The 27,773-nt window shown below is 38.3% G+C and overlaps 1 protein-coding gene across 5 annotated transcripts in view; it reads left to right on the forward strand.

Annotated features, from left to right (window-relative positions):
• The window catches only part of TBC1D23 (TBC1 domain family member 23), a 167,231-nt gene that overhangs the window by 18,584 nt on the left and 120,874 nt on the right, over nt 1-27,773 (forward strand). The gene's annotated exons all lie outside the window — the stretch shown is intronic.

Raw genomic sequence — 27,773 nt, forward strand, 5'->3', positions numbered from 1 at the left:
TTTTGTTCTGCATATGGGACACCCTTTGAACCGTATACAGGCATTCCTTTGTAACAGGTGTTACAGTTGAACAGTTAAAAAGACAAATTTGGAGAATGAAATAACAATTGATCAAAATCTCATCATTTGCAAAAGATAGCTCTTATGGGCTATTGTTTTTCGAAATAAAGCTTTTCCCAGTATTTTAAATAATAATAAAAAAACGTACTGAAATGGGTCTTACACGAATGCAGCCCACCTGTTGAGGTACGTGGTGAAAATCAACAAACTCCGTGAGATGACAGCTAATAGAAACATGCAAATTTTATTGCAGAAAAAAAAACTCTAGGAAAACTAAGCATATAATTTAATAAAAAAGAAAAATCACTGTTTTTCTTGTTAATCTACTATTTTGATTGTAATGGGTATTACATAGTTGACAGAAAACATAACTGAGCAAAATTGGCAAAGTGCTTATCGAATTAAAGAAGATTTTAAGGACAAATTAGTCAAATTGTTTAAATGCGTAAATTAAGCATTAAAGCTCATGAAAACATTTGACTTCTTAAAAATTATTCTGAAACTCCTTGTATTTTATTAGTTATTTATTATAAAATACACATTAGAATCATATTTATACAGGTAATTAGAGAGAAACTTAAGACAAAATCTATCATTAATATTGTTAAAATTCTACTTTTTGTCATTTTACCCCCTGTGGGTGGGAAACGCAGATGAATACATCCACAGTATCCCCTGCCTGTTGTAAGAGGGGACTAAAAGGGGCCTCAGGGGCTCTCAACCTGGGAGCGTGGGTTGGCAACCATGGAACCCTTAGTTGAGTCCTGGCATTGCTCCGCACTTTCATCTGTCTTGTCTGACCTGCCTTGGTCGACTGGTGTTCGTTTCCGATCCCGACAGTAATAGAGCATTCACGCCCTTCATGGCCCTTGCCTTTCTTCATCCGTTACTTCATTTTTTGAAGTGACGGATCCTTTCTTTTTCTCTCACTACCCCCTGTGGGTGGGGGACACAGACGAAAAATACACCCACGGTATCCCCTGCCTGTCATACGAGGTGACTAAAAGGGGCGACCAAGGGGGGTGATTGAATTAGAACCATGAAATTACTTGTGATTGGTACCATCTCGCAGAGAAAGCCATGGGTTGCTTTGACTTGTGAGTGGTACCACTGTGTTAGGTACACAATAGGTTTGTGAGTAGTAGCAGCAGAGAGTGGTTCACTGTGGCTTTCCAGTACCTGTGAATAGTACCACTACATATGGAACATCACAGGCTTACGTTGCCTATGGTTTGTACCATTAAGTGAGAAACACTACGAGTCTGGCCATTGCCTGTGATTAGTACAACTATATGAGCGACACTGTTGGTCTGGGTTGCTTGTGATTTGTATCCACTATGTGAGGAACACCACTGGATAGTACGAATCCCTCTGATTAGTACACCCATGTGAGGTGCATCATGGGTTTGCGTTGCCTACGAGTGGCACCATTATGTGAGAAACACCATAGGTCTGCGTTACCTGTACGACGTACAATACTTGTGAGTAGTACCATAAAGTTTGGAACACAGTGAGTTTACGCTACCTCTGATTAGTACCGCAACTTAAGAAATACCATGGTTGTACTTTACTTGCAATAAATGCCATTGTGAGGGACCATTGGCCTGGACATTGAACCCCTTTAGACAACAAGCATCATTGATTCAGGATTGTGCTTTGGAAGCGGCCCCTTGGTCATTCATGTAGTTTCTGGGAAGTTGAGTCATTGCGGGTCGAATCCACTGATTGTTTTAAATTCATATTCATCCATTCAATCTTCATCACGTTTTGAATTCTGGTCGGTGGATGAAGTTTGTACTTTTAAATTTTCATTGCATTTCATCTCATTTCGTACCTTTAGGGGCCAGTGTCCTAGATGTTGGGCCCATTTAAACAAGCATTATCATTTTGTCATTTTGAAACCTCAAAAACAGCCATCTAAATTTTAATAATTATTTTAAAAATATGTTCATCACTAGATATGACCATTTATAATATTTACTATTCATATATTTGAACATACAACTATTTTTTTATAGTTTACAAAAACGTGGCAAGATTGCACTTTTCATGGAATCCATGAATACTGAATGTTCTGTTTTCAAGACAAAACATTATTTGTTTTAAAGACTCGCACTTTAGACAATAGTACGCTAGTTAAAAGGTGTGAGGTGTTGATTAAAAAGTACAAAGTAATCTGTAGTCTTCGGTTATGACCAAGGATCATAACCAGTCCGAATCTGATCTATTGAGACTAGCATCTCTGGTAGCGTACTAACATGGATCGTGTTAATTTTGCTCTTGGATTCTTTTGTGAGTAGACACACTTAAGATGTCGGATAGTGTATGCTTTAAGTAACAACTTCATTAACTGCACAAGTTATCTTGTGTAATAGTGACTAAATCTCTGAATAAACAGAAAGAAAAAAAAGTATTTTCAGTAATAGTGACAAAATGGAAGAATGTGACTGACAGGAGTTTGGAGTTTTAATGAGAAAATAATTGTTTATGTACTTCAACTATGATGGGAATTGTAAGAATTTTCACAAGAAAAGTTTTGTTGAGGAAGAAACTATTTAACGTGGTATGTTCAGATGAGTAGTTCTTGTGAAATGTAAGTTTATGCTAATTAACTAATGATTATCTTGCAATAAATAAAGGTCAGAGGCATGAGGAAAAGCTGCTCATCACCCTATGAAGGAAATCAAATGCCTAAAGACAAATGACTTCATTCCACTGCCTTAGTGTTATATATTCTCAAGAGATAGTGATCAGCTCTGGGGGCGGGAGTACTGGAACATTTACAGTCAACTGTCCAGCTCCTTGTATCTTTACCACTTTCATAAGCAGATCAGAAGTTCATGGTCTTAAACACCTTATTGCAGTTGCTAGTAATATCATACCTGCCAACCCTCCCGATTTACCCGGAAACTTTCCGTTTTTAACTCTTCTTCCGATTTATTTTTAATTCTTCCTATTTTTGACCAATATAACCTCCAGTACGGTCTATACTCTTCCTTCCCCTAGGATAAAGGATAAATTATTATGTGCTTGTGTAATTTACCCAACCTCATTTTCAAGCATGTTTATTTGATGCTTTATTTCTCGAGTGTATTGTCCGTTGCCTTAGTGTATTGTGTTTCCTGCTCACTACGACAGCATGCATGCTTTACGGCTGGGGATTCGGGACAACAGTCATCCTACAAGCAAGAGAGGCTAGCCCGCGTTAGTGACTCACTTAATTGGGATGAAAGAATGAGTTTGTTATTGTGTGGTTCGCACACTGTTAACATCGTTTCTGTGCGTAATTTTGTTGGAGTTGTAGACCATGTTTTCTCTAGCAGTTCTGTGCTTTTTCCCCAGTCAAAGTCGTATGTTAATGTATGAGACATACCAATCTGTTTTGTATGTGGTAGTTTCGTGTATTTCAGTGCATTTTTTTTCATTTTTACTTCATAATTTTAATGAGTTGAATGTATTTCAGGGAGTTGTGTTGGTGACAGTTTCTGGTATTTTCTCTTCACGTTATGACCAAAAAACATAATAAATGTTCTCTCCAAGTGTTCAGAGATACTTATAAAATTAACTTTCTGTTCATTTTACAGTCTAATAAAGGAAACTATTATGCGTTTTGTTGCATGTGTCGGTGTGATATATATATTATTATTCATATGTATGTGTCATAAATGAGAGTGATTAGGTACATTTTCTTGTAACCATTTTTATGTTTTTTAGTTTGATTTTAAATTTAATGGTTAATTCACATTGTAACTGTAGATATGTATGCCTTTTATCCTGTCCTTTTTCACTTAGACCGTAGTGCAATATATGTAATGAAATCCAAGAATTAAAAAATCTTCCTATTTTTGATTTCTAAAAGTTGGCAGCTATGTAATATATTCTTTTCAAGTTGTCTCCTGACAAAATCTCACAAAGATTCCTCAAATATTCAGATCACGATGAGAGGGGTCCTGAAAGAACTGTTACAACTTGTTTGCCAATTTCCCCAGTATACATGGACACAAAATTCTAAAGATGGGTTTGGTTTTATGCAGTCTGGCAAGTCTTGTTGCAACATATTAATACATACATGATTCTTCAGCTTGCAACTAATCACATCCTCAAGACAACTAGGAGTTTTCCTCCAGATACATCTAACCGTCTTTCATCATTAGATATTACAGATTGTGAAAGAATTTGGATGAACCAGCATGGGTAGGTTGACACAAGGAATGATGGACAGGAGTTGCACCCCAAGGCGTTTGAGAACTGGAGTAATAAGCTTCATGAAAGGAAGGAAGTAAACAGCTAACAAATGGATTAGGGATCACAAGGGCTTGACATGCAAAGAATGGAGAGAACCAATCGTGATGACTACAGATGTGTCAGCCGTATGGTGTGTACTGGGCAGATCTCAGGACAATAGCCTCTGTATATGCTGTTTCAGAGAGATAGAAACAATTGTGCATGTCTTGGAATCCTGTCCACCTAGTGAAATGCTGTATTATACTTACCACCATACTAGCAGGTCCCTAATCGCCAACAGTCCTAGATTGAAGGTTACACAAGCTGTGAGGAGATGGCATGGGCTCTTGACTGACGAGCGCAGCAGCTGAATAGAAATCGTCGCCATTGAGTTTCACACATTGATAGTCTATATAATTGACCGAACTATCTGGTTCCTGTGAAATGAGGACCAAACTGAGAAAGTTCATCTTGAAAGAAGGCAAATCTGTGGTATGACAGTACCGTACTACATCGATAGATAAAATGTTGAGTCTATAAACATCACTGGCCTCATAATTGGTTCTTGGGGGAATATTCCCTGGTTTCTCATGGACTCCAAAAGATTGTGACAGCTGCATTAAAGGGGTCAATAGAGCAGTCATCAAAATCCACATCAATGGACCTTACCAGCCATCTTGAAGCTATTCTGTTTTCATATACTTTTGATGAAATTTTATATATTACTGACAACCAAAGGACAGCCAGGTCTGACAGGATGAAGACGTTTTGGGAGCAGAAGAAGAAGCTGAAAAGCTGACTCTATTTATTGCTATTATTCTTTAATGTATATGACTGATGAAAGTGCTCCAGTGGGGGCGTAAAAAAAATTTATAGTGCACTCTGTCCTTGTGGCAGCCTGCAAATCTTGAAGGAAGATCTCTACAGTAAATAAAAAACGTGCATGGTGGCCATGGTCATTAAAGTGTCAATTCTTTAAGGTCTGACACCATGGTTAGCTGGTTTGAGTCCAGTTGGTGGAAAAAAATGTACCACCATCAGAATCACAAGTATGAAGGATGAGAGTTTTCCACCTAATCAATACTTTATTATACAAAGTGTCTAATAATTTAAATTACATTAAAACACAGTACAGGTTTCGACCTGTTAAATAGGTCATCTTCAGCTGTTGATGAACCTGCTTATTCAATAGTGACTGAACAGAATAGAACATTACTAAGATTAAACAAGAATGTCACTATTCTACTAAAATGTAATGCTTAACGTCAAAATATATACATATGGTACAGTTTTTGAAGTTAATGGGCTTAATCTTCCTGGAGTCCCATGAATGCCACATGTTCCAAAAAATTTATATTATGCTATCATGTTAAAAAATAGGAAACAATTCTTAAAAGTTTAAAGAGACACTGATATCATTGTGTCAAGCTCTTACACTTACTTTTACTGATTTCAATACGTCATACATAGCAACTTACGCCTCAACAAGATGTCTTAGTATAAAACTTCTTCATCGTGTCGAACCTGGCTGCCCTGTGGTTGTCAGTAATATATATAAAATTTCATCAAAAGTATATAAAAACAGAATAGCTTCAAGATGGCTGGTTCCATTGATGTGGTTTCTGAAGACTGCTATTGACCCCTTTAAAGATCTAAGGTCAGTCTCCATACACTGCCTTAAATAGATGGACTCTCTCCTTGGTGAGTTTCTCTCATTGATCGGCCAGCACGCTTGGGTCTGCCTGCCATTGACTCGTCACTCCCTGCTCTGCGGCATTGCATGTCACCCATGGGCATCAGATAGAAAGACTTGCACCATGCCTCTCTGGAGACCACATGCAATCAATCAGTCAATCTAAAAAGACTGGCAAAATTAGTAAATGTATCCCTGATCTCTTTTTTTCATTCATTAAATGGCTGCGGTATTTTGTTATCACACTATAAGGTAAAGAAATCAGTGTTCCTTATTTGCCGTCTGGAAATCCGGTGACTGTCAAGGACAAAGAGCCAAGGTCAATCTCCACACACTGACATCTTGAATAGATGGACTCTCTCCTTGGTGAGTTTCTCATTGATCGGCGAGCACGCTTGAGTCTGCCTGCCATTGACTCATCACTCCCTGCTCTGCGGCATTGCAACAGGCGTGGCCTATTCCTCACTTTCTGAGGTGTTAAATGTTCTAAGCCTTGATTACAAATGCTGATCTGTTGCTCCAAGTGTTCTGGAGTTATGAAGGGTTAGTTCAGGGTATAATTCTCAGAATGCCTCCGCATATGTACATAGTACAGGAAAGGATATTTACGTACGATAGTTGTGTGTGTGTGTGTGTGTGTGTGTGGGAGTCTTGCAGGGAAATCGTTAGATGTATTATAACCCCATTTCCAGGAGTTCGGCCTCCACATAGAGATACCAAGCATAAACTGTTAAATTGAGCAAGACGGGTTCTTTACTCAATAAGAAGTGAAGAGTAAAAAAAAAAAAAAGTGTACTTACTGAGGAGAAAGAAAAAGAGAAATTAGAACATACCCCTACAAAATCCCTATGACAACTTGGACAAGAAAGTGGGGTTTCGAAGAAATCAGCACGGCAAGCTATGAAACATATCAGGAGAGAAGTAGCCTCATTTATGGAAGATGTACTAATGTGTGTGAATTGGACTTTAAGTCGATGTCAAAAATGTGTGGATGTAGAAGAGAACATTTCCAATATCTCGTGTCATAATTTTAATTATGGTATGTCATGCCATGCACAGAAGAAGTGAGGGAAGTGCCGTGCTTGTTGCTATGCCGTGGAGCGGGGAGTGCCTGTCGACTGAGGAGGGAAACTCACTATACATCCCGCTGGGTTACTTTTCTACTTTTGTTTTTGACCTCTGTTCCTAATCCTTTATCTTTTGTATTCATCTTTATCCTTTTGTCTCTTCCCCTTTTCTATATAATATATACATTCACTCAGTCACTCCGTAGGCTTCTGAGGGACGTGAAGTTCCCGTGCCGATCTCACAATCCTCTTCCATCCTTTTCGATCTTGAGCCTGCTCTTCCTAGTTATCAATTTGGAGGGTCCGGCATAGATTGTTGATCTCCTTCTCCAAGTTCTTTGGGGTCTTCCTAAAGGTCTTTTCCCATTAAGAGAGTCCTTGTATAGATCTACTGGTGCTCTGTTATCCTGCATCCTCGGTACATGTCCAGCCCAGTGCAGTCTGTTGGATTCTGTCACACCCATTATAGTGTTTTGTTGGGAGAGGGTGTAAATCTCAGCTTATCTATCAGCTTTGAGAGATGGGATCGAAGCCTGGGCCAAATATTTTTTTTATGAACTTTATTCTCAAAGACTTGCAAATGCTGCTGCTCTTTCTTGGATATACTGTACTCCTTGCCTCAGAACCATGCAGAAGTACTGGTTGAATGACTGTATTGTAGATAATCATTTTTGCATTCCTCGTTAAAAACTTGGAGCCTAATATAGGGCTTATAGAGTAAAATGCCTTATTTGCATTTTTAATTCTAGCTTGGTGTTCCTGTTGCCTTCGGTTTTGTTCATTGATTAATACACCAAGGAATTTAAACCCCTACTCTTTTAAATATATATTTCCCAATCTTCAAAGGCAGTCTGTCAACCTGATGATTTGGTCTCTGTACAACCATGTAATGTGTTTTTGTCATTTACCTTTAAGCCTAATTTCTAATTCATTGCGGCCAATAAGAACAATATTATCCGCATATGCAAGGACTTCATGTTATCTCCCCAATATGATGCCAGCAGGTACAAGAGCTAATTTTCTGATCTTCTCCAGTGCAATGTTGAATAGAAGAGGTGATAGTGCATCCCCTTGTCTCAGACCAGTTTTATTCTGGAAGGAACTTTATTTTCTGCTCTTGAGCAAAACACAGCTAACATTACCATCCATATACAGTTTGCACATGTTAATTAATTTAATGGGAAAAGCCAAACTCCATCATGATGTTCCACAGCCCTTTGCTACGGATTGAATCATATGCCTTGAAGAAATCTATAAAGAATTCATGAATCGACTCCTTGTGTTCTCACACCTCATCATTAATGGTCTTAATTGCAAATATGTTCGCTGTAGTGGATCTGTTACTATATGCTGTATAACATATACTTGTTATAATTGTTAATTTTTTACAGGTATGTTATAGTGTTACATTTTGTGTTTTGACAGAGTGAAAAATTATGCTATATTAACAGAGTCAACATTGAAATGGAATGGCTTCCTTCATAACAAAAATTAAACCTCTTCTTGTGTTAACCCAGCTTTCTTCTTACCTTACACTTTCCATATCAAAACTGAAAATCTGTCAAAATTGCTCTCTAATAAGTAATGAAGCCCATCATCTTGATTAACGTAGGAAGCAGAAATGAATTTGTCTGGGGCTGAGAAGAAATTGATCTGAAAGAACTGGGGTTGATGGGGAAAGTGATTATCTGTTTAAACACTGCAGTGTATGAAGATGTTGATATTGATTGTGTCCTTTTGTGTTTTCATGTTTGCCTTCATCTCCAGTTTCTGTTGCTCCCTTCTGCACACCGTTTTTTAATTGTTTATACCTTATATGTTCCTATTCATGTTTCTTACTGTCTGTATATGACTTGATAGGAGGTGTAATGTACTGTATTTGATTTAAAATAATCAAAATATTGGTCCTCTCAGAAATTACAGTGTGAATGTTCTATTGTAACTCTTCTTTCAGAGTAGGCTGATTTAAATCTTGTAGTCCCAGGATCTGAATACTTTTAAGAAACCAATAAATGAATTTCATATGCAAGTATTGGGATCGATAATGTAGCTTCAAGCTGAGAGGGATGGGTGGAGTCCTTCATGTGGCTTCACAGTACACTTGTGTTGATAGTTCTTTGAAGGCTTCTCTTCACTTAACCTGTGTGCGGTAATAAGGACTTATTTTTAGAGTAACAATAGACTGTACCCAGTGTGGTGATAAACTTGTGGCTTAAGATACTAAAGGATGTTTCTTATCTCTCTGTATAACTGGTAAATATTGTTATGCTTCTTGCTAACTGTTAGCTTTCGGAGATGCAGCGATATCAAAGGTTTACCTTGAGAAGGATTTTTTGACATACTCAATTTATTGATTTCCTTACTGTTGGATCCATGGCATTAATTGTCCTGTTCTTTGCCGGTTGAGTGAATCCTCTTCTTTCATTGTGTTGTAAATGAATTTGTAGGGGTGGAAATGTGCCGATTATCCTATGTAAAGAGTCTGCTGATACGACTATTTTAAGTCACATAGGCCATTGACCTTTTAGGACTGGCAGTCATCTTCGCAATCGCATTAATTGAATTCGGTTCACCAGTGGCAGATTTGGTATGACCAGTTCATTTCTTGCTGGGTACACTGAAAGACACGCCAACCAAGCAGACAAGTGACATTTTCACACCATTCATTACAGGTACTTGTGGCGTAAGGAATAGTGCTACTAGCGGTGTTTGTGCCTCAGTCACTTTCATATTGTCAAAGACAAAGATTGCTGAGACAAGTCAGTGGAAGTAACAGACTTGATATAGCCCATACCAGGAGAGACAGACAGACAATGAGTGCTGTGATCATTGTTCTGTCTTAGACAATTACTGATTACAGTTTATGTGTACTTTAGATTACAGTATATTTACTGGTATACTGAAGGCAATGGTTTGGGATATAGTGTCATTTGATTGCTGTTTGCATGAAAGAGCAATGCCAAATTAATGGAGAGTTGCAATAGTAGCCCCCGTGTACAAGCAAAAGGATGATAAACATAAAGCAGATAATTACAGGCCAGTCACCTTGACATGTCTTGTTCGTAAGCTCTGGGAAAGCATCCTTTCTGATTATATTAGACACGTTTGCAAAATTACTAATTGGTTTGGTAGAAGGCAGCTCGGGTTTAGGAAAGGTTATTCCAGTGAGGCTCAACTTGTAGGTTTCCAATGGTACCTAAATTCTTATACAAGCCTGTCTTAAATCTATGTACCTTTATCATACAGTCATTAATCATAGAAAATTTTAAACAAGATAGAGGGTAGAGTTGGAATGGGAATGAAAGAAACCGAGAGACACGACCGATAACAAAAATGTTCTGATTAGATGCATAGTAATAACTGCAGGCACGTGGAGATGGAATTATGCTTGAAGGGTAGAAGTAATTTGAATATGCTGGAATGTGTATATCCAAGCTTGCTTAGGGATCCATAGCCCAAGAACGCAGAATGGAATTTAGTGCCCTCTTAAGTTCATGACTCTCCCAACTCCCTCACCATTTACAAATTTGTCTCAAATTATCATTTGAACTATTTGTTATTTTTTGTACCCCGCTGGTCTGTAATGTACACTCATATATATTTATTCAAGTAAAAGGTTGTTGTTAGTGTCTGTCACTATTGAAACTATCTTTTCCTTTAATTGTTCACATTGTCACCACCCTTTTACTTCCCGGATCCCTCTGGGCTTGTTTTCCACTGTGCGCAACAGTGTTTCATTATCATAATTTTTTATGTTAAACCTGTACTCTGTTATTGAAGTCAAACTTCACCTCAATGAACTGTAACAGCATGGTAGCAGAGTACATGATATATCAACCAATATAATATTATTCACTTGAAGGCCAGTCTTGCCTGGCAGTGACGTGTGTATCTGTTGTAATGCTGGTAGGTGCTTGTTAATTGTTGTAGCAATTAGCATGTCTGGATGTTAGCTCACATGGAGAAGATGTGTTGCCAGTGGCTATGTCACTGTAATGAGGAGAAAGGCTTTGTATGACGTTCATATGACCTCCTTCCACATGGTATTAACAAATATGTATTAGCATAACACAGGTGGTTCATCTGACCAGCTGGGCTCAGTAGGCTATCACTGGAGTAAAATAAACTTCTCTTGAGATCACACATCTTCTTCTTGATATGTTTCCTAGCCAGAGCAACAAATATCAACATCTTAAATGTGTGTATATTTCTTTGGACTATTATATATTTAAGGTAAATGTTGGGATTGGGATTTTAAATAATGTACAATCTTAAGTTCAATCTCACTTCCTCCTACAGACAACACAGTGGCACAGTATGTGCAGGGTGGTTTACTCAGCCTCCTCAGTGGGCTAGTTTTTACTCCCTGATAAAGCTCCCTCTGTGGGTCATTGATAGGGTGTCTGCCTCTAGCTCCCATGATTACAGGCTCAAACCAAGCAAAGGTAGCCATATTTTTTGAGAGCATGTCATATGGTGGCATGTAAAAGACCTTTGGTGACACATTTGGTGTTCACCCAACAAAATTCATTAATAGTTCAGCCATGGATCACCCGGCAGTGACCCAGTTCACTCTTATTTGTTAGAATAAATTGGAACATTGAAATTGACATGCAGGCAGCCTAAATGGCATCAAATTAAAATATGTGCACACAATAGTTGAGGCAATAATAATAATACCAGGTAAGATGGCCATGCGGGAGATATCAGGGAGATAATGGGTTTGAACCGCACTGTCGGCAGCCCTGAAAATGGTTTTCTGTAGTTTACAATTTTCTCACCAGGCAAATGCTGGAGCTGTGTGTTAATTAAGGCCACAGCCACTTCCTTCTTACTCCTAGCCTCTTCCTATCCCATCATCACCATGAGACCTGTCTGTGTCGGTGTGATGTAAGAAAAAATGATTAGTTGCCTCTGTGGATCTGTGGTAGTGTCAGCCTCTGGATCCCAAGATAGCGTGTTCAAACCTGGCAGGGGTAGTCAGATCTTTTGAAAGGCAGAAGAAAGTCCATTTGACACTCCATGTCGTACTATGTCAGCATGAAAAAGACCTCTGGTGACACATTTGGTGTTTACCTGTCAAAATTCATTAAACTCGGCAATATATGCCAAAGAGTTGACTCTGCCCTTTAGTAGGCCTAGAGTAAAATGGAACATAGAAATTGAGAAATAAGCAGCCAGATGGCATGAAATTAAAATACCTGCATATGGTAGCTGAGGCCACGCTACTTTTTTTTTTAAAAAATTACGATTTGCTTTGTGTCGCACCAACACAAATGGGTTGTATTGCCAATATGGGAAAGGGCTAGGAGTGGGAAGGAAGTGACCCTGGCCTTAAGGTTCAGCCCCAGCATTTGCCTGGTGTGAAAACGGGGAAACCATGTTCAGGGCTGCCGACAGTGGGGTTCAAACCCACTATCTCCCGATTGCAAGCTAATAGCTACATGACCCAAACCACACAGCCACTTGCGTAGTAAATAATAATAATAATAATAATAATATTCCCCAGTGCTTTCTTTCCTTTCCAATCTATCCCTTTCCTGTACCACTGCTGCTGAAAAGCTGTCTACTGGGCAAGTTGGCCATGCAGTTAGGGGTGTGCGGCCGTGAGCTTGCATCCAGGAGATAGTTGGTTCGAACCCCACTGTCGGCAGCCCTGAAAATGGTTTACCGTGGTTTCCCATTTTCATTGACTCTGCCCTTTAGTAGGCCTAGAGTAAAATGGAACATAGAAATTGAGAAATGAGCAGCCAGATGGCATGAAATTAAAATACCTGCATATGGTAGCTGAGGCCACACTACTTTTTAAAAAAAATTACGATTTGCTTTGTGTCGCACCAACACAAATGGGTCGTATTGCCAAGATGGGAAAGGGCTAGGAGCACTAATAAACAAGTCATCTGTCACCGAACACTTTGTCGCTCTCAGCGTGTTACACCATCCGAGTCAAGCTGAGTTTGAGAGGCCCTGCTATAAAGTGACCAGGCTGAAAGCAATATTATCTTTTTCAGACAGCTTTTCCAATTTTAAGGACACTTCCTCTAAAGCATTACTTTGTCAGTTTATATATTTTTCATCTAAACAGTGTTATGTGGCTGAAGATGTTGATAATATACGAAACATGAACCACTTTTGACCATTAAAAATTGCCTTAAGCAATCATTGTATCGACTAGGTGGAAAATAAATAAATACTTAATTGTGAATTGTGTAACATGGTCTTCGCTGGTTTGGGTGAGAAACATCATGGTAGTGTGTGGTAGCTTCCGTGCTGATCAGTGTTGAGTACTTGTTTTACTTGGTAGAGGTAATGCAACATGTTTTGCATTCTTCTCCAACTGTGATAAACTGTAATTAACAAACAATAGTAGTGTATAGTACCAAACTAATTCACCTACTATCCTCCTTATCGTTGCCTCTCTGTCACCTCCGTGTGTTTAGTCATAGAGGAGAGACTCCCCCTAAATATGGTTCCTGGCTCTCTTAGCAAGTACGTACAGGGGCGATATATCACTTGTCGGCATTCGTAAAGGTTAAGTCTCTAATCCTTGAACAGACCTAAGATGGTAAAGTTAATTTTCAGTAGTTCATACATTTCATTATTGCGTGTGATGATGCTAATTCAGAGTCCTTATGTAGTGCCAAGGCTTGCATTATCCCTTGTAATAGCTGACAGAACTGAAAAAGGTGTATTGTGACATGAGCAGATGTTTTATACAAACTCTGAATTCTACTCTAATGGGTGACTCTTTCCTCAGGCCAGTATAACTTTGCTTTTGGGAGATGGTGGGTTCAAACCCCACCGTCGGCAGCCCTGAAGATGGTTATCTGTGGTTTCCCATTTTCACAGCAGGAGCTGGGACTGTTCCTTAATTAAAGCCCCAGTCACTCACTTCCTTCCCAGTCCTAGCCCATGTTGTTGATAACATATCAGAGTTATTGCAATATTAAACCAATTGGGGGGGAAAAGTTGTCAACTGAATTTGTTATGAACGAGTTAGACAAAGAATGCAAGAATAAACAGGCAACATATTTCTTCTAAAGTAGGTCTGCACAATTGGCTGATGGCAACGAACATAGCCCTCGCATTATCCAGGGCAAGCTCAGGGCCACTTTCTTTTCGCTGTGCATTTGCCTCCATGTCATTGTGCCTTCCTTGTAGCATTTGCAACCTCGCCACAGACTGAATGCAAGGTCTGCAACAAAAGCAGGGCCTCTCAGGGTGCATGCGTCAGTGCATTGCACGGCGCAAGGTGCAGGAGACGTCTTCGCTAGGTTGACCAGAGTGTAAAACCCCACTCCTCTTTCCCTAAATCTGTCTCACCCATTCGGCCTGTTTTCGCCTTCTTCACCTTCCCTGCTGTTCCTCCTATCATTGCGAAATGTTTACGTGCTGTGAGCGGAGACACTCATTTGTATGGGGCAAGATTACCGGTGTTAAAAATATCTTCCTTCAGTTTGGTTTGAGCAGATAATTTATCTTCTCTAGGTATTCTTTTGCTTTTTCTTTGTAATTATTCCAGTAATGTCTGGAACAAGGGTTCAGCTGACAGCAATTCTGAGAGCATTCTTTAAATTACAATCAGAAGTACTTGCACGCTATCTAGTTTTCATACAAGTCAAAACAGAAAAAAAAACTTTCACATATGCATGTGAAACCAAACATAGAAATAATCTTAGCTGCTTCTTGATACAGCTTCGGAAAATCTTCCTTCGAAAAATTCTCGTAGAATGTGATCAAAGCCTTTGTATTGAAAGATAGATCTTTTTGATGGTCATCTAATTATTATCCCACAAATTAAGCATTTGGCTTTGTTGTCACGACTGAGAAAAAATTACGAAAGTTCCCATTTCGATTGAAATGGACTTTCGGAAGTCTTTGCTTTCTTCAAAACTGGTTGCTCCATTATTATGTTGTCTTGCGCTTTTCTATTTCACTAATAAACAAGTCATCTGTCACTGAACACTTTGTCGCTCTCAGCGTGCTACACCATCTGAGTCAAGCCGAGTTGGAGATGCCCTGCTATAAAGTGACCAGCAATTCTGAAAGCAATATTATCTTCTCCTCCTTCTTCCCCATTATCTAGCTCGTGCCCTGTCATTCTCTGCCTTCCAAAACCCACCCCCTTAAACATAAATTTATCTTGAATTGACTTAGAAGGAAAATGATTATTATTTGTATAGTTATAGGTCAGGATCATCTTGCTACCGTATGTGATAGACTGTACTGTGACTGTCTGGCTGAGGATCAAGCAGCCATTACCAAACGTGGGACACAAAGGGGGACCAATGGTTACAGTGGAGGAGTCCTCCCTTTGAAGGCCAGGTGAAGGACACACAAATTCATGAGAAAGGAGAACATAGTCAACAGTTTAGATCGCGGAAGGGGACCCCGGTCCCGATGGCCGATAAAACAGGATAACTTTCTCCTGTCAGCGACATCTGCGCTTCATTGAAGTGGTTGCAAGAAGAACTGCACTCCTGTGGAGTGGCTTATAGTTACACGCCACCATACTAATAGCCTAGGCCTGCGTATGATATGGTACTTCTGAACTTGCCTTGGAAAATATTGTTTTATCCTTTCAAAATGTTCACAATTTGTAGCAAAACTTTTCTATGCTTACAGACTGGCTGCTAAAATCTTTAATCTTTGGTTCTGTGTACCTCTGTGAAGAGCTTTTTTTCTAAAATTGAGTTACTTAAAAGCCAGATTTGTTGTTCCATGCCAGATGTTCCCGTAACAAACTGTCTCAGACTAACCAGTGTGCAGAACCTGACCTCAGATACTGAAAATAGTATCCAACAAAAAAGATTCCATATGTCTTGAAGCTGCCTTGAATAAATGTGATTTAGATCAGTATTTAAATTGTGTATATCATTTTGCATTTAATTTATTCTTTGGGCTGTAACAGATTCATCAAACTTCTTTAAATATAAGTTAAATTTTGTGTGTGTGTGTAATCTTAACATTTATTCACATCAATTTTTCACTGTATTTGACATAAATGAAATGTCATTTATGACTTTACAATCCAGTATTCTAATTCACAAACGTAACTTCTGTAGTTCTATTATTATTGTTATTACAGCTAGTGTTGCAAATGTATGTCCCAGAAACATTTTCACGGCATGCACAGGAAGGAGACAGTTATTTGATCTGTGGTGGGAAAGTCCATTTCCGTTGTGAAATAGTTGTATGGGGTAAAAGTGTATGAAGTGTAAGGTTCTTTATAAGTTTGTTTATTTATTCTTGTCAGAAGTACAAAATATGAAATATGAAAACATTAAAAAAAAGAGCAGCATGAAATGGGCACAAGTACATAAAGGTGTGTTCATCAAGTCACTTCAAATAGCTCCCGTCCATAATGTAGCTACTTCAAGAGCACTTGAATTAGCTTGAGTCAGATTACTCATTGTACATCTGAATGGGCATAGTGGACAACATAAGAGATGTTGTTTAAAATTCGCCAAAATCACATAGAACTATCTTGGTTGGAAAATGTCATATAAGGTGTCCCTTCTTCTTGTAATTTTAGCTCACAGTCTGTTCAGGGACTTTCAGATTGGCCAGTTCTCTATGTGGCTTTCAGGTAGACTCCTTTGGTTCCATCTATTCAGACAAATTACTAGTTTTCTTCCTTCCACATGGCAACTCGTGCTTTTGCAGCGGTTTCTTGTAACAGTTGATTAGTGTTAGGAAGCTCTTTCTTGATTTTAATCTCCTTTCAGCAGGTTGATATTGTAAAGTGGGCAGCATCAACCTGTTTTGCATACTATTTACTTTATCCATCAATATAAAAATAAATGTTTGTATGTCTCGAATGGACTCAAACTACTGGACTGATTTTGCTGAAAATTTCACAATTTGCTTTTATTATCCCCGGGAGGGTTTAGGAAGTGGTTTGAACAAAATCTGATGGGTAGTTTGACATAGGGTGTGAGAAGGGTGAAACAAAATAATAATAATAATAATAAATAAATAAATAAATAAATAAATAAATAAATAAAAAGAAAATAGGGAAAGGTAAGTAAACCGTATGGCAAGTCTGACCAGCGGGTTGCCTAACCAAAAGTATGTAAAGATTGATACATTTCTTAAAACTTATCTTCTTCTATTTATATAATTATGAATTAAGAGTTTTGTCTGTACATTGCTCAGAATTTAAAAAGAATGGCATTTCTGTATCGGTCATATCTATAGTAACAAGGAAATGCCCTTTTTAATTATCTATCATTTCTGTATGTATGTATTGTATGTACACGCATCATGAGAAAACGGCTGAAGAGAATTTAATGAAAATCGGTATGTAAAGTCGGGGAGTGAGCCACTACAATCTAGGCTAGAAATCATTTTATTAACCCTGAGTGAAATGCTAATTTAGAGGAAGACCTGAAATTTAATTCTCAAATATTTGTTATGAGTGGTCCTATTGATGAATACTACATAACTAGACTTATATAGAGTTAAATTTACAATAATTTGTCTTATAAATTTTTACCGTACTGGCTATGATAACAGAGATATTCATGAATTTTAATTTTTGTTGCTAAGTCAATATCAGTGCTGACCCACGAGAAAATGGGTAAACAGAATTTAATAAAATTGGTATATAGAGTCTGGAAATAAGATGCTATAGTCTAAGCTATAAACAGTTTTATTCACCCTGAATGAAATGGTAGTTTAGGGGAAGGCACCTAAAATTTAGTTTTTAAATACCTATGTTATTGGTCCTATCAAAAAGTAATACATAACCAAAGTTATGATCATTTATGTTTTATTCAGTTTTGCCATACTGACTATGATAAGAGTGCTATTCAGAGTCGGAAAAAAACTCAATGTGAAGGCCTACAATAGCATATTACATTGACCTTTGTTTGTTGTGATATTTTTTCTCTCTTATGCTGCCACTCATCTCTGATAGACGGAATTACTGCTGCGTACCGAGTATAACAGCCTGCCTGAATATTGGCGGGAAATAGCTGGGGAATTAGATGACTTTCTTTTAGCATGCTATTCCTCTGGTTTGTACATTTCCTGATACCTATTGGTATGTAACCTACTGGTTCATCATAGTATTCCAACTATTTGATCCCTACTCTGATGTGCTGATTGGAATGATCAGTATGTAGATTTAACAGAATAATGGCAGAGGCTCACTTATGACCTGGTCTAGAATTAAAATTTTGGCCTATTCCAAATTATAGCAGCACAATTCACTAAATAACTTGAAATTCAACCCTGAAAACAGTCGTTTCTTAAGAAAAGCTTCTTCCTCTTCACTTTTATTAAATTCTATATTCATTTTATTCCAAATTAGCAGCAAAGAGGGGTTTATCCTCTGGCTTGGAAAAAAAAAAAAGCCTCCAAATTAGTTTTATCCCTTGCCAGTGTAGGGAATTGAGATTTTCTGACTCGTCTGGTACTCCTATTAAACAGATGACTAAAAGGGCATAGTTTTTGCCCTAGTATTCTACATTATTCGCCGCCCCCCTTCACCCCAAAATTAGAGTGTTGACGGCTGTCTGCGGCCTGGTCATTCCAGCTCTGGAAAAGTGAGAAAATGTGTGGTTTTTCATTTGATTGAGTATTTCATATGTTAGCATTGCTTTTAATCGTGACATTCCTATTGGCGTCATTATAATGACCTATGTTGATTTCAGTTGTGATAAACCAATAAGACAGTCTTTTGAGGATGTAAAAAGGCAGATGGAGGGTGAGTGTCTGCCATTATAATGAAAACTCCCCAACTTGATTGTGACTGATGGTAGGCAAGTGGGTCCTACCATTATAATGAAAATTCCCTAACCCAGTCTCCGCATAACAAGAGACATTTGGTTACATCCCCATGACACTACCTAACATAGAATTCTGTATGCGATGTAGAACTCCGTAGCGAAACACGGGTACATCAGCTAGTGGTGTATAAAAATGTAAAGTCCAAGTTCAGTCCCCATGGCATAGGGGGGTGAGAAGGAGTGAAGAAAGAAAATGTTGAAAATGACAGAGATTACAGGTGAATGTGTTTGTGTGTATGTTTGAGCACAGCTCTCAACTAAACTAGATACACATATAGCTCAATATCTGGAAAAATTACTGTAGGAGCAAGAAACCCCTAGCCACCCCTAAAGGAAGGTGTGAAATGTAAAAAATGCAAAAAATGACTGTTACTGGTGGCAAGTTCATAGTCTTTGGGGTAGCTGAGATGAACTGTGACACTCTGATGCAGTTTGAGCCAAAGTTCATTCCTAGTCGGGATGGGGGTTGAAAGGGGTGAAAGGAATGTCCAAAATGACCGAGATCATGGATGTACGTGTGCATGTTCCAGCGTAGCTCTCAACCAAACATGATACTCATATGACTTACTGTTTGTGAAAGAAAACTGTAGGGTAAGACACCCCTACGGGCAGGAGTTGAAAGGAGGTAAAATATTAAAATAATAGAAAACAACCAATATTAAAAGTGAAAATGATGTATGTTAATATAGTTTTTCTTTTGCATTTAATTAAACGGTTTTTAAAAAATCTAACGCGGTTGTATTAATAAACACGGTTGAAGCCACAGGCATCTGCTAGCAAGTAATACAAGGGAAAGTAAGAACGGAATGATCATTTACTCAACTGTGTGATTTGAATTGCATTCTGATCAGCCGGAAGAAGTGGATTTAGAGAAGAGCAGTTATGACACAGGCTTGATGGTGGGAGCCCAGGGAACAATTCCTAAATCTTATCCCAGTTTTGGACTTCATTAGCTATAGAAAAACATACGTTGACAAACATTGTGGTAGCTACCATCCGCAGTTCAATATTAATTTTGAGAAGCCACTTGTACAGTCAATAGCATCATGTGGGTACTTTCTGCTACTTAATTCATTTTTTTATTGTATGTGAAAGACATTTCATATTCCATGCTGATTCAATTTATTATACAGTATTTTTTTTATAACCTGTTAAGCAGTGATGGTAAGTTGTGTATTGAAAAATGAAATATACTTTGTCCTAGCGGCAACCCTATCATTAGGGAAGTTATGAAATAAAATGACAGATCGACATTGGAAGAGGGAGCAGTAGAAAAGGACATGAGGACAAACATGGAAACAAAAGACAAGGACAATCTCCAATTCTTCATATTCTGCGATCTTAAAATAGATAGGCTTTTTCCTTATCAACCCCAGTTCTCCTACATCCATTTTTTCTCTGCCCCCAATGAGCTTGTTCCTGCTTCCCAGCTTCATCCCGAGCATGGGCTGAAACAGTCATTGACTGATCTTAAGTCTTGATGTGGGAAGTATGGTGGTCTTTTCCTATCTGTATTCATCTTACCTTTCTTTCTCTTCCTGTTTCCTGTGTTATCCAGCTTTTTCTTACCCTGAATTTCCCACATCAAGACAGTCTGAAGATTTGTTAAGATGGCCTTCAATGAGTGTTGAAGCCCATCCTCCTCATGAAATTGGGAAGCAAAAACAAGGTCGCCTGGGGCTGGGAAGAAATGGTATTGATGGGGGGTGAGCTAATCTATTTGAAGATGTAGAGATTGTCTTAGTCCTTTTGTGTTGTCATGTTAGTTCTTGTCTTCTGTTTCTGTTGCTCCTGTTTCCAATGGTGACCTGTCATTATGTTTATTCTATTATATAAGATATGTTTCATACCAGTACTGCTGTTTTCTTTGGCTGCCTAACCTTTGACAGAGAGAATGAAGCAAAAAATAAGTAAAGAATCTGAAATGAGGTTCCAGAGGAGAATTGTGGCAAGAATCGGAGCAGATGGAATCCAGAATCCAAAATGAACCGATTCAATGAGTGTGTGTTTAGTATATTGCAACATGATGTATACAGCAGAGTTAACTTGGGTGGGTTTTTTTTGTTTTCAATCATTCGCTACTGATCTACGTTTAGAGCAGTCGCCCAGGTGGCTGATTCCCTATCTGTTGTATTTCTAGCCTTTTCTTAAATGATTTCAAAGAAATAGGACAGTTATTGAACATCTCCCTTGGTTATTCCAGTCCTTAACTCCCCTTCCTATAAACAAATATGTTCCCCAGTTTGTCCTCTTGAATTACAACTTTATCTTCATATTGTGATCTTTCCTACTATTAAAGACACCATTCAAACTTATTCCTCTACTAATGTCATTCCACGCCATCTCTCTAGTGATATTTCGGAACATACCACTTCAAGTCAAAGAAATATCAGTGTTAATTAAATTCCACCTATTCAATACATAAAGAGTACTTTTAATTAAGAATTAACACTTTGAAGTAAATGATACAGACATGTTTCTCCCTTTTTTGAGGGCATCTTCAGCCTTAATCTCAAACCTGAAAGATAATAAATCAGGATCCTGATTGCTCTTAATTGTAGTTTTTTAAGAAAAATCATAAATGTGAGGATGATGTAGGTATGAAAATCCACAGCCTGTTTCCAGTCATTTGTCCAGGTCAGGGATGGAATGAATGAAGCCCCATCTAGCGGCGAGGATAGGAATCGTGCCAGCTGCCAAAGCCTGTCACACTCGTCTGGGGCAATGATTAATGAATGACTGATGAAATGGAATGATATTGGAGTGTGTTGCTGGAATAAGATATGACAGGGAAAACCGGAGTACCTGGAGAAAAACCTGTCCCACCTCTGCTTTGTCCAGCACAAACCTCACATGGAGTGACCGGGATTTGAACCACAAAATATTCTTTTAATAAAGCCTTACAAACAGTCCTAATTTATATACTTTTATGAATGTCTTTGTCTAAAAATGTGGTAACAAGTTTCATATTAGTAGTTCTATAAGAACACAATTGAGGGTTGAGGATGTAAGAAAAAAGCTTGGAACTTAAATAGCTTTAGAATAATAACGAAGAAAAGTGTTATTGATTACTCAAAGTAGAGTTTAAATTTTAAAGTTGCTAGTTTGTTGTTAATCTTTTGGGATGAGATAAGTCTGCTGCCTTCTTAAATTACGTTGTAGGAGCGAGGAAAAATGCTTGATAGTAAGTAGCCGTAATAATAAAGTTCTATAAGAACAGAGTTAATTCTGCATTGAATTGAACTTTGTTAAAAGGCGCTCTGTAAATGTTGAGGGTGTAAGAAATAAATTTAGAGCTTTAGAATAATGACGAAGAAAAGAATTTTTATCACTCCAAGTGGGGTTTAAAATAAAATTTGAAGTTGCTGGTTTGTTGTTAATCTCGTGCAGTCTTCTTAAAGCACGTTGTAGGAGCGAGAAATAGTGCTTGATGGTAAGTAGCTGTACTTACATTAGCTGGAAGGTGCGACTGCGGCCTCTTATTTAGAGAATTGAAAATGAAATGTGGTTTAAACTGTGTAACAAGAGGAGAGTTACGTATTAAGGAATGAAATTGAAGGAAAGGCGAGTTCAAAGAAAAAACGATGTACCCCTTTGTCAGTTATGGTGTTAATTGGTTAAAGTAAAGGTGAGTTAAAAAGTATGTAATTTCATTTATCTTTTTGACTGTTATAGTGTTTAATCAGTTGCCATTGGTAGTGTTGAAATGACTGACACTTTCGCTTCTGGTGTTACATCGATGTGAGATTAGGGGAGGTGGGTGTGGTGGAGGGGGTGTTAGGCGGGGCGTTAAGTTTGTGTTATTGGTTGAGGTGGGTTTATGGGGGCGGACAGGGTAGGGGTTGTTTATTAAAATAGTAGGGGTCCTGGAAGATGATAATTTGATTATTTAGAATTGTTTTAAATTTAGTGATTGCAATAATTTTGTTAATATTTCATATAATGGATTTTTTTACTTCAGTTATATCATTGAGGTTTAGGTTTCTGTTATAGTACTTGTCTAAAAAATATATAGATGTTTTCTAATTCATTCATCAATTTTCCTTTACCTACTTCTTTAATAATTGTGAGGTCTTGATCTATAGTAGTGAATTGATGTCCTGTTTCGTTCATATGGGAACTCATAGCTGAAAACTTGTTGTGTTTGACAGCATTAAAATGTTCCAAGTACCTAGTATTAAAACTTCGGCCTGTTTGTCCAATGTACGAGATGCCACATTGTGTGCAAGCGAGCCTGTATATGCCTGAACCTGAATAAATGTTGCTGTTTGAATTGACTGTGTTGTGATTGAGAATAATTTCTGGTTAGTATTGGTTGTTCTAAAGGCTATGCGTGTGTTTTGGTTTATTACCTTCCCTTACAACAATCCATACATTTACTAGGTATCGAACCCCATAAAAAACCAACTTATGAACAAGATATCCTGAGTCCACCCAGTTTTCACTCGCATACTACGAAGTCTGTCTGAAAACAGACCGATATAAAGATATTTCATCCAAGAACTCTCTTCGTACAGAATACAGTTTATTGCGACTGTTAGGTCACTGCACCTTGAATCAATCTCGCTTACTAAACTTCCATCCTGGGAGACGCACATCTCTAATACTTGAAATGCTCTGCCTGTTAGTTTTGTAATCCCTGACACTCACTTCCTCACCTTTAGTGAACATTCAGGAATTTTTCAGCTTGTATTGCCCAGCCTTTCTAAAAAGATGACCCTGCAACAGAAACTGAACTTGTAGCATTTCAGCTAGATCTGTTATTGAAATATATTGCCTCGAGCTCAGTATTAATGTGACCACCTTAATGAGGGGGAACCAGAATTATTTCCTTTTGAGACTACCAGACAGTTGTAAGACCAGACATTTTATATATGTGAGAAACACAGAGCTTGAGGAAGAAACCCTCAAAATGAGAACTGGAGATACTAAAACGAAGGATAGGGAGAAAGATCTTAGGACCCATTCAGAAAGAAGGAACATTGAAGCTCAGAAAAAATGATTACTTGTATAGTAAGGTGCGCAAAGTAACATAAGTCATCAGGACAAGGAGGCTAAGTTTCTTTGGTCACATGTTCCTTACGTCTGATAGCAGGCTAACAAAACAGATCCTAACACAAGTATGGAATCTCAAAGGCAGACCTAGATGGCACTGAGCGGTGGCTCACAATTTGAGGCTGAGCGGGATAACTGAACAAGATGTCCTAGACAGACACATCTTTAACATGATTGGAGGGTACCTGAAGATAAGGTCAAACCACTGAAGCGACTTTCCTGGTCAGGACAGAAGAAACTCTCACATTAAGAGACTGAACGATGTGTGGGCAAGGATACACATACATGGTTGGACACCTAAATAAACTTTGTCCAATGAGGCTGTAACGATGTTAAAAATAAAATAAAAAGTGCTGTGTTATAATTTTTAAAATGCACTATGTATGAAATAGACTACACCTTCAGTATATTTATCGGGCACCATGCACTGCTACATTGCTAGCATAGTGAGACAGGAGGTAGGGACAGAGCGTAAGCAGTGGTGAGGTATACTTTTCCAACACACTCACAGTAAAATGGACGATGGTATGCACGGTAAGTTGCCCTAAATTAATTGGAATGTGTAAGGAAGATTTATCTTTTTGATAAAGAGTTTATAATTATGGGCAAATATAATGTCTGCAGATGTCCCAACTCCCCTGGTTTAAGCGGGAGACCCTATTTTTGCTCCTTTCTCTCTCTGATCGCAGAGACTTATCTCCCGATTTTGAGAACAGATTTAATATTCCTGTATTTTTTGAAAATCACAGATTTCCCCTCATTTTTTAAGTAGTGGAGAGAATTGATGTTCACTCGGCACTGACAGGGCAGATGCAATCAGCTGGTGGTCTTCTTAAATATGACAAATCTCAAACACAATTCTCTGTATTTTATCATTTTCACATAATGACAACTGTGGAACTAATTTTTAGCATATTTACAAGGACAAAAACTCAATTCAGATCAAAGTTTCCCAAAAAGGAATTCTGGAAAAAAATTAAACCTTAAAATCTGTTCAACAAGGCCAGTGCTTTGAGCATAAATCTAGTTGAGAAATTGAGGCCTAAGGCAGTTACGATGAAGGGTCATGTGTTCTACAGCTCAGATACATGCAGTATTTGTAAAGTACTTGCAATATTTCAGTATTTATAAATAAATAAATATAGACATTATATAGGCTTTTTGGGCTTATGCTGTGTCAAGAAAATAAGGTGAAATTCTTTACGTTTCGCAGAGAACTTGGCTCTGCGTCTTCTGAAGAAAATCTTGACTGTTCACGAGGACGACTTCTCCAAGAATGAAGTTTGAATTTAGACATTAATAATGGAAGTGGAACGTTCATTCGTCATCAGATGTCTCACTGTATGCAGTATAGCACTAACATTTGAAGCGGAAGCTGACAGCACCATCGGAATCAGTCGGAGAGGGAGTCGCATGACAGCTGCACACACATTATGAAAATATGACACTGACACAAGCCTGGAATGAAACATTTGGTGATGAGGAACGTACACCGAAGCGGTGTTCTCCAAATTCATAGCGCTGTATTGCGTATGGTGAGCCATCTGGTGAAGAATGAATGTACCACTTACACTTCTATTATTAACCTCTAAATTTAAACTTTCATACTTGGAGAAGTCTTCCTCATGAACAGTTGAGATTGTCTTCTGAAGACGCAGAGCCGAGTTCTCTGCACAACGTAAAGAATTTCACCATATTTTCTTGACACGGCATAAGCCCAAAAAGCCTATATGATGTCTATAAGTACAGGCCGTGAAAGCATCAATGGTAAGAAATAAATAAATAAATAAATAAATTAATTAGAGAAATTACATAATTGAATATTATAATGTGTTAAATATTCTTCAAAGTTACGTTATCAATGATATGCCAGAAAAAATCTCCTAATTTTTGACTTTTGAAAGTTGGCATGTCGTGTCTGTTACGGTATCCAAAGGACCCCATTCTGCAATTATGAAACTTAACTGTAGAATTATGTTTTATATTAGTCCACCTGGTGGCCATGATCATTAAGGTGTAAAGTCTTTATCGTCTGACATCGTCGTTAAATGGTTTGAATGCCATTGATGGAAAAAAATATTGAACCATCAGAATATTGGTCGGCAGGTTAGGAGAGGTGGTGGCAAATAATTTATCACTAGACTGCATTCCAAAAGCCTGGTTTGAACTCAAAATCTCTCTGCGGTGTTCATATGGAGTAAGGTAATATGACTGTTGATGGTGATTCTTCTGTCAGATGGTTACATTAAGCCTTGTACAGATCCCTTGGTGTTTTCTACAGGAGGTGGATTGGGTTTCACCCTCTCCTTAACCCATTATCACCATCACCTCACACCCAGAGGTGTAGGTTGATCTTTGGTGTTGGCTGGAAAGACCTGCACCAGGCCTCTCCGGAGGCCATAGGACTTCACATCACATTGTTTATCTTTAGTAATACCACCACATTTGCAACTGTTCTTTTGGCAGACATGAGTACTTCTGTTCCTGGCAGCTGTGGATCTGGAGATCCTTTCAGATCACAAGGGTGTCAAGCAAGGATTTGTGATCGCTCTTTGTTTTTATTTTTGTGGGTATTATACTGAACGATGACTTTCTGTGGGTTTGTAGAAATAGTTTATAGATTTGAAAGTGGATTATTTAATTGCAGACTACGAGCTAAAACCAGAATGTTTTGAATGCAGTCAACCCAAGAATGTTAATATTGACTTAGAACTCAACATTAACAAAACAAGTTTACTGACATATGCCAAACTTCAACGGGGCAGCGCCTTCCATCACAGTCTGTGGCAAGGTGCAGTGCAATATTGAACACTTTCCTTACTTAACACGTTCACTCCCGTATCCAACTTAAGGCAGAACAATTCGTCATTGAATTAAGGCGTTTAGTGTATGTGTCTGATTGTGTGTAGCTTCACTGAGGTACCAGAAAACATTATACATGGAAGTTGCTGGGAAACGGCCGGGAGTGAATGTGTTAACATTAAATAAACAAGTTCTTAACTGACATGCACCAAACTTCAGCGAGGCAGCGCTTTCCATCACGCTCTGCGGCAAATCGCAGTGCAATATAGAACACTTTCCTTACCTTAGCAGTCGCCTTATACAAATACTGACATTGACACTGAAATAGAGCATCGCCTTACATGTGCTAGTGTGGCCTTTGGTCATCTTTTCAAAAGGAGTTTTGACAACCACGACCTCAGTGTCCAGACCAAGTTATACGTTAACACTGCCATGGTATTGCCTACACTTACTTGACTCGGGCCTCTTGCAGAAGATGCTTAAAATGTCTGGTAAAATATCACCAGCGCTGACTTGGAAGACTATTTGAGAGAAAAGATCGAGCAAATATCAGTGTCTTGTGTAAGAGCCCAATACCATAATCAAAGCAAGTAACGTATTCTCCATTGAAGAATGGGCAGTGTAATCAGGAAGCACAAAAAAGCGATACGAGGATGTTCCAAATTAGCATTGGCAACTGGGATGCTGTAGTGTTTGATCAGTCGATGTGGGAGTGTATTGTCCAGGAGGGCCCACAAAATGTTGAACGTTGATGATGAAGACATGAGTCTGGGAAAAGAGATTGGAGAAAAAGTGAGAAAATCCAAGAAGAAATGACCACTAAGTTCTTCAGGGAGCTTTGTGCCAGAAATGTGGTAGAGGTTGAGGTTCTAGAATTGTTTCTTTCAGCCATGTGAGAGCTCATAAGCAACAATATTGATGCCCTCAGAAGATATCATTATACTTGCCAGTGAGTGAACGCCTATGATGTTGACTACTTTTGACTGACAGAATGAAAAAAGCTCGGTACATGCATTTCTCCGTGATATAAGCAGATAATAGGGAAGGTAACTAAACAGGTATACACTTTAGAAACCC

Source organism: Anabrus simplex, chromosome 9 (genome assembly GCF_040414725.1).
Source record: "Anabrus simplex isolate iqAnaSimp1 chromosome 9, ASM4041472v1, whole genome shotgun sequence".
Lineage (NCBI taxonomy): Eukaryota > Metazoa > Arthropoda > Insecta > Orthoptera > Tettigoniidae > Anabrus > Anabrus simplex.